An 8,522-nucleotide genomic window follows, 5' to 3' on the forward strand; every position below is an offset into this window, starting at 1 on the left:
CTTTAGAGACATCCGCTGGCCCTCTCCAGACGGCAGCCTTCCCTTTGCAGGGTGACGTCTGCAGCTACCTTGCCTACAACTCACAGGAATCAAAGCATAAATCCATGTCATCAGCTTTCCTCCAGGCAGGGAGGGATGCAAACGGGAGGCAGGAGCTGCCGGGGGGAGCCGGCTCTGCCCCGCCGAGGGGCGCACGGAGCTCCAGCTCTGCCTCGGGAGGGCGCGTGTCCCCGCCTCTCCCTCTCAGCCGCCCGCCACTTGTCCCCGGACAGAACGTCCCGGGGCTGAGCAGAGTCCGGGGACAACAGTCCTGTTTCCCATCCCTGGACCCTCCCCACCTCCAGCCAGCGGATCAGGCTCCCGGACCCTCCCCCCAGCCACAGGAGCTAGAGCCGTCGGGTGCGGCAGCAGCGCCGCACGGGGGCTCCCCCACTCCGGAAGGGCACGCTCCCACCTGCTCCGTTCCAACTCGGGCGCCTTCGCCCGTGGCCCTTTAAATCGCCTTGTTAGCCAGAGACTGGTTTGCACCGGGCGCAGAGGAAGGAGGGAGAGCGGGAGAGCGCGGGAGACGGAGCCTCCGCCAGTCGCTAGAAGGAGTGACTGAAGGGGCGGGATGGCGTAGACGCCTCTGCCCACAGGACTCCACGACACGGACAGGCGCCAGGCTGCAGCCACTCGGTCGGGTCATGGCTGGGGCGAGAGAGTCCCCTCGAAGGCCCTGAACCCCCCTGCACCGCCTCCAAGGGACATCCCAGAAGTTAGCATCAGTGGGACTTGGAAGCTCGATCTCAACGAGTAAGTTGCCTTCTTTTCCTCCTGCGTTTCTCCCCGGCTCACTGGTTCTGGAAGGCAGGACGGTCAGCCCCGGGGGGTCCATTCCCCCCGCCGCCCAGCCCTCCCAGGGGAGCCGCCAGACTGGGAGCCCGGAGCCCGGGGATAAGGGGAAGCTCCGGGCGGGTCCAAAGTCCAGCCGGGAAACCGGAGATCTCCGGAGCCGCAGCTGCCTGGGCGCTGGGAGCCGCCGTCAGACGGCTGTAAACATCTCCGCTTGTGGCGCTGAGACCCGGGAGACCCGGGGGTGCCCGAAACCTCCCGCCAGTGGTTTGGGAGCCGGGGCGGTGGCAGGGGATGGGGGTGCTCTGCTTTCAAACGCGGGCAGAGACGGCCAGAGGGGGGCTGCGACTCCCTCAGCCTCAGACCGGCGGCTTAATCCTCCTTCCCCTTTTAAGTCTGGCCAGACTGGAAACACAGCGTTGTCATGTGTGCCCTCCTCATGGCTCGGGTCACTTCCTGCAGGCCTCCCTACGTCTTTTGAACATCTTTCAAACTGTTCAGAAAGGCCAGGGATGGAGCCTCCAAGGGCAGGGAATGAGGAATAGGGCAGGGTGGCGTGGTCCTTATCCCCCCTCCTCAAACCGGCGCATGTCCCTGAAGAGCTGTCGGAGCCCAGACGCTGTCCCTGCCTTCCCTGAAACAGGGCTTTCCTGCCCCTAGGGCTGTGGAGCCACCTCAGGTCGGTGCTGGCTCCTGGACCAGGTCTGGTCCCTAAAGTTCCAGGGCCCACCCTAAACATGAGCATGGGGCGGGTGAGGCCAGCCCAGCACCTGTTCCCAGAGCCCTTTCAAACACCAGAGGATCATCAGTGGGAACGTGCGTGTTGCAAGTGCTTGACTCCCTGTTAGTCCTTTTCATGAAACAGAGATGCTCGTCCTCATCCTACAGGTGAGATTTGGCAGCCCAGAGAGGCTGTGTAATCTGCCTGAGGTGCACAGCTGAGAAAGTGAGATTCTCACCTGGGTCTGACTCCAAAACACACCTTGTTTTCGTCATTTGCTATAGGACTTTCTGGTTCACAAAGCACTTTTCCAGGTGAGGAAGAGGTAGTGAAAAGAAGCTAGTATTTATGGAAACAAGATGCCGAGCTAGCACCTTGGTTTTAGTAAAAAACCACATTGACATGGCTTAGATGAGCTAATCCTGACACCAGTCCTGTGAGGCACGGCTTGTCCCTCCTGTTTTATAGATGAGATGAAAGCTAACAGAATCTGAGCACCGTGGCAGTGCTGTTATCTCCTAGACCTTTGTCCTCAGGCTTCAAATCCAGGTTTTTTTCCACTGTCAAACTCTAACCCTGAAAGGTGTTCCCAAATCCAGGCCTTTTATTCAAATCCAGGTGTAAATCCCATCAGCTGGCTGGCTGAGGCTTCCTAGAATCTGACAGATGAACGGAGCAGAGTGAATGATGTGGGAGTCAGAGAGGGAAGAGGCCTTTGGTTGGGCTCTGGCATGAGAAGCTTGGCCAGCTTGGCTGGGGATTTAAACTATCAAGCAGACCTGAGATGGCATCATTCTGCTCAGAGGCAGAAGGTCCGGCCTTCAGTGGGAGTCCTGGAGTGCAGGGTGTGCTCTTCTGGGAAGAACAGCAGCAGGGCCACCATTGAAAGAGAGGAAACATCCCATAGAGAACTGGCCTGTGCGTCCCACAAAGCACAATGATCTTCACCGGAACAATGTCCTAGACTTCCTGCCTAACTCTCCAACAGAAAGGGGACCACCACTCAGGTACAGACGTTTTCTGGCCTCTCCAGAAGCTGCTGTAAACTGCTGGTGCTACTCACAGGCAGTGTTTCTTATTTAAGGAGCATGCCTGCATTAAACAAAGCGTGAATGCACACCACCCAGCCAGCAGTTCAGCTGCAAGATGAGACAGGACGAAGGGTGGGTTAAGAGGAAATGACACATGCCAATCTCTCTGCCCAGGCTGTCCCAAAAGCTTAGCTACCTTCTCTGGAATGAACGCAGATCTCAGTGGGATTCCCCAGTGTGGGTTTCCCTGAATCTGCACGCATGGCCTGAGTGGTGCATCCAGCAGAGACACCAGTGCGACTGTCACAGCATTCTCTTGGCCTCACTGCCCCTGCTGCAGGCTGTGTAGCAAGATCCCTTTGGGGCTTTCTGCAAGTGCCCAACTGGGTATCTTGTCCAGGACTTTGGGAGCCTCTGAAGGCTGCTCTAGTCATCTGTGCTGAAGTTAACCCCATAACTAGAGTGCCCATTCCCCAGTTCCCATTTGCTCTTAAAAGACCTGATTCTCTGTGCTTTCTATGGGCAAAGCCACAAATGTACGCTGTGCATCCACACACTTGAAAACTGCTTCTACTTTGGTTTTTTTGTTTTGAATCCATTTAACAACCATTTATCACCTAGCATATACCAGGAATAATTAAGTTTTGAAAATCCTGGAATGGGATCATTGGGCAGGGTTATGCTTTCCATTTAAAAGAATGTTAGCAAAATCTTGCGTTTTCTGAGCCAGCATGGATTGAATGTTCAGGCCAGGGTGAGGGGAGGGCCCTGGAAAGAAAGCAGGGACCCAGAAACCCACCAGGTAGTTCAAGGAAGCCACTGTTAGCCTACAATGTTCACTGTGTATGAGCTACAAACAGGTCGTCAAAAGCTGGCAGTGTTTCTAAGAGAGATTCCGTCATCAGATGACTATTATTAAGACACTTGTCAGCCATGGAGGATTTTTTTTTTTTTTTTTTTTTTGCCTAAAGACAAGACAAGAAAAATGGGAGTTCAAACACAAAGGAATGTAGTAAGGTATCTGAGTAAAAATACCTGAATGTATTTCTTGAAAAGACTTTTGGAGTGGCTTTCTCTGAAATGATTTTAGAATTGAGTGGACAGCTTCCCCTTCCTGAAACCCTGCCAGCCGAGGGCTGGATGGCCGGGTGGCTGGCCTCCAAGGCCCTGCCAGTGTCGCAGCAGCAGCTTATCTAGTTCCTCCTACCTTGACATTCTGATAAGGGAGCTATTCTAGTCAACAGAGCCCAGGATGGCAGTAACCCTTGCCAAGAACTGTGTTAAGTTAAATGTCAGAGCCAAACCTTTAACACATGACCCTGGGGATCCTGGCTGCTGCTTAAATGTTAAGTTCCATTATCATCCCAGACCAGGAGCAGGCTGGGGAGAAAAGGTCAGGGATGATATGACCAGTTGTCAGGTAGCCACAGCACTTCCTGGTCACCTCCATATGGTGGCCAGAGAGTCTGGGGGATGGGGGAGGCAGGGAAATAGAGGGTAAGGGGAGGAGGAAGATCAAGCTTGCAATGTCATATTCAGCCCCAGTGACTTGGCAGTCACACCTTCTCTCATATTTCAGGCCCCTAGCCTTACAATTGTGGAGTGCTAATGCCACCATCCTACACTATTTCTTGCTGCTCAGAAAGGAAAGGGGAGCAGGGGCAAGAGCTGAGAGGACCTCAGATGCTGCCTGGGGCCCAACCTCTGTCTCAACCACCCTCCAAGTCTGCCCCCTCCACTCCACCCTACCCCGGGCAAGATTGTGCTACTGGGCACTGGGTGCCTAGAACCTGGCGGGGAGGAAGGGCTGCCTCTGGCCTGGGAAGGTGACTGTCCAGCAGGGCCAATAGAAGCCACAGGTGCCCCGGCTGCCATGACAGCCAGATATCCTGGGCTGCAGCACAGCAACGCCACTGGACACCAGGGTAGGAAGGTGTCCCCAGCCCGAGGCAGATGGGCTCAGTTGCTTTGTAAAGTGCCCTTTACCAGGTGAACTCAAAAGTCACTCGTATATTCCTTCAACAGTGGGTATGGAGCTCCTTCCACAGGCCAGGCCTTGTGTAGACACCTGAGATAGAAGACCGGATCACACCATGCCTGCCCTGTCCTTGGAGAACTCTCAGACCAGACGATTGATCTGTGGGGAGAGTAGACCTGCCCATGACTAAGTGCAGCACTGGTGGCAAGCGCCACTGGAGAGTGCACAGAGGGCTGCAGGGCAGCCAGGGCGATGGGGGAGGCTCTCTAAGGGGCTGGATGAACAGATTCATGGGGGACATGGAAGAGGTGGGAGGAGAGGCTTGGAGGGAGGGAGCGCAAGGTAGACACAGGGCCATAGGGAGGGAGGACGGAAGGCCGAGGAGCGGAGCCTGGGCCCCATTGACGGGCTGGGGGAGGCCGCCCCTTGCCCGGCCCTTCATCTCTGCGGATGGCCCTGACTCCTTCTCTTAAGCTCTTGGTCACATTCTGTTTCCTTCTCTCTCTCTCTTGCTCTGGTTCTTTTCTACTTCAGTCATTCTCGTATTTTTTTAAACTAAACTTTTTAATTTTGAGGTCGTTGTAGATTCCCACGCAGTTTAAGAAATAATGCAGGGAGATCTGCCACACCTTTTACTCGGTGTCTCTCAGTGGTAATATCTTGCAAAACTACAGCACAATATCAAAACGAGTAAGCAATTGGCAGTAACACGTGTCCACCAGCACAGGGCCTCTTAGGTCGCCTTTTAGGCCACTGCTGCTTCCCTCCCTCCCCCCTGCAACCACTAATCTGTTTCCCATTTCTGTAATTTTGGCCATCCCAAGAATGTCGTATAAATAGAATCATACAGTATGTAACCTTTTGGGATTGGCTTTTTTCACTCAACATAATCCTCTGGAGATTCATCACATGTGTGTGTGTAGTTTATTTCTTTTTGCTGAGTGGTGTTCCATAGTGTGAAAATATCACAGTCTGTTGACCCAGTTACCCACTGAAAGAGATCTGGGTCATTTCCAGTTTGGGGCTATAATGAATAAAGAAGCTATAAATATTTGTGCACTGGTTTCCGTGTGAACATAAGTTTTCATTTCTCTGGATAAATGGAGTACAATTGCTGGGTCATATGCAGTTGGAAAAACAACCGTCGAACTGTTTTCCATACTGACTGTACCATTTTACATGCCCACCCACAGTGATGCAGTTTCTCCGCATCCTTGTCAACATTTGGTGGTGTCACTATTTTTTATTTTAGCCGTTCTGACAGGTGGGTAGTGGTATCTCATTGTGGTTTAAGTTTGCATTTCCCTACTGGCTAATGATGTTGGCCATCTTTTCATGGGCTTATTTGCCCTCCACACATTCTCTTCAGCAAAATATCTCTTCATGTCTTTTGTCCATTTCTAATTGGATTGGTTTTTGTGGTTGTCGTTGTTTCTGTTGAGTTTTGAGAGATCTTTATATATCTTGGAATTTAGTCCTTTGTCTGATACGTAGTTTGCAAATATTTTCTCCTACTCTATAATTTGTCTTTTCATCTTCTTTTTTTTTTTCCTTTTTTGTCTTTTTTCGTGACCGGCAACGGGATCGCAACCCTCGGTGTTGCTCCCGCACCTTGCTCAGCCAGTGAGCGGGAACCGGTCTGTACGTGGGATCCGAACCCTCGGTGGGAGCGCCGCCGCGCTTCCCAAGCGGCACACTGTAGCAGTGCGCCACCGGGCCGGCCCTGTCTTTTCATCATCTTAACAGGGTCTTTTTCAGAGCAAATGTTTTTAGTTTTGATGAAAGTTAATTTATCAGCTTTTCCTTTTATGGACTGTGCTTTTGGCGTCAAGTCTAAAGTCTTTTTGCCTAGCCCTAGATCTTGAAGAGCTTCTCCCATGTTTTTTTCCCTAAATGCTTTATAGTTGTATCTTTCACATTTAAGTCCATGATTCTCTTTGAGTTAATTTTTGCATAAGGTCTGAGACTTAGGGCAAGGTTCACTTTTTTGCCTATGAATGTCCAGTTGCTCCAACACCATTTGTTGAATAGGCTGTCTTTCCTCTGTTGAATTTCTTTTGCACCTTTGTCAAAAGTAAGTTGGGCATACTGGTGAAGGTGTATTTTTGGGTTCTGTGTTCCATCCAATTGATGTATGTGTCTTTAGTTCCACCAATACCACATGGTCTTGATCACTGCAGCCATGTAATAAGTCTTGAAACTGGGCAGACTGATTCCTTCCACTTCATTCCTTTCAAAATTGCTTATTCTAGTTCCTTTGCCTTTTCATATAAATTTCAGAATAATCTTATCTATATTTATTTACAAAAAAAAATCTTGTGGGATTTTGATAGAAATTGCATTGAACCTGTATATCAATTTGGGCAGAATCGACATCTTTGCTATACTGACTCTTCCAATCCATGAACATGGTATGTTTCTCCATTTGTTTAGATGTTCTTCAATTTCTTTCTTTGGCATCACATGGTTGTCTGCAGTTCTCTCTGCTCTGTTTAGAACTACCATGTGGCTCTGGGCATATTACTTAATCCTCAGACCTTCAGTTCGATTTCTGTAAAATGGGTCTAATAATGCCTACCTTGAGAGGGCATGGAAAAGGTTAAATACATCAGCAGATGAGAAGTGCCCAGTGGCAGGTGTCCCTCCTGTGTCTTCCTTCCACTGATTGTCTCTCCTGTCCTTTCCCTCCTTCTTCCCAGCTCTCGTTGTGATTCCCACGTTCACTTTCCCTTTGCTTCATTTTGCCTTTCATTTTTATCCTTTGCTTTTATTTTCTTCATTGTCAAGCCCTTACTCTAAGGAACTTACCCCTTCACTTCATTTTTCTCTTATCCTCACTGGCTCCCACCATACTTGTCTCGCTCCTCTTCCTTGGGTCCTGCAGGCACTTCCTTGCCCTTGGTTTCCTTATACATCAAGAGTGACTCCAGGGCAGTCAGCCCGGGCTCAAATCCAGATGAGCAACTTACTAGCTGCGGCACTGTTTGCTCACCCTCCCATGCCTCAGTTTTCTCATTTGTAAAATGAGGAAGATAGTACCTACCTCATATCTTTTTGAAATGATTAAGTGATTGTAAAGCATTTTGAATAAACTCTAGTATAGAGTCCACACCCAATAGACTCCAGCTACAGTTATTGGGATTTTACCTATCATGCCCTGTGTGCCTGCGTCTTTCACTGATTCATTTACCTTCTCTCACCATCCCAGCTTTTTTCCTTGTGTATAAGTATATTCATATTCACATTATCTTGCTTTTGTCTTCTCTGCACTTCTCCTATCTCATATTCTCTAATCATCACTGATAAATTGGCACCAGCACAGGAAATCTGTCCCTTGGGCTGTAGAGAGGAAACAAGTGGTTTTTCATTTTGATTTAATTATTAATTCCCTTTATTATTTAATGCAGAATACATACACTGTGGGGTTACAATGAAGAAAATGAATTATAACTATGCTTCTTGCTTTCAAAGAGACAGCAGGCTTAAAAAGGAAAAGTACTAGGCAGACAAATACAAATGTGGGGAAAATCGAAAATGAATTAATAAGATTTTCATGCCCTTTTATTCATGATTTTTCATATGTCTTCTTCAAAGGGCTGGGAAGCTGTGTGTGGATTGTGTAAGAAAGCCACAGTGAAGTATTAAAGTGAAAAGGTGTCAGGAGCTGTGAGTGGCCCACAGCAGCTCATCAGGGAGGGCAAGAAACATTCCATCTTAAGCAAATGGGAGCCAGACAGATTGGGAGCCTCAGGGGCAAGCTTACAGATGTGCTGCTCAATATTCCGGTGCCTGTGGAATGTTAAATTGATTGAAAGGTGCTCACGTGTAATAAGCCTTTCAAATCTGTATTCCACACCTCAAATTAGGCCTAATAACTGCCCTTTTAAAAATTGCTGAATATATTCAAAACCCCTTAGATATAGTCAAAAGGGTCTTTTTTTTTTTTTTTTTTTTGTCT

At 49.4% G+C, this 8,522-nt stretch overlaps 1 protein-coding gene across 1 annotated transcript in view; it reads left to right on the top strand.

Moving 5' to 3' along the window:
• Positions 1-598: 598 nt before the first annotated feature.
• Positions 599-8,522, top strand: part of KCNJ5 (potassium inwardly-rectifying channel, subfamily J, member 5) — a 25,223-nt gene continuing 17,299 nt past the window's right edge. The window contains exon 1 of the mRNA XM_008566497.1: positions 599-795. The gene's annotated coding sequence lies outside the window, so the exon portion shown is untranslated. The remainder of the gene's footprint in view (positions 796-8,522) is intronic.

This window comes from Galeopterus variegatus, unplaced genomic scaffold (assembly GCF_000696425.1).
Source record: "Galeopterus variegatus unplaced genomic scaffold, G_variegatus-3.0.2 Scaffold247, whole genome shotgun sequence".
Classification (NCBI taxonomy): Eukaryota; Metazoa; Chordata; class Mammalia; order Dermoptera; family Cynocephalidae; genus Galeopterus; species Galeopterus variegatus.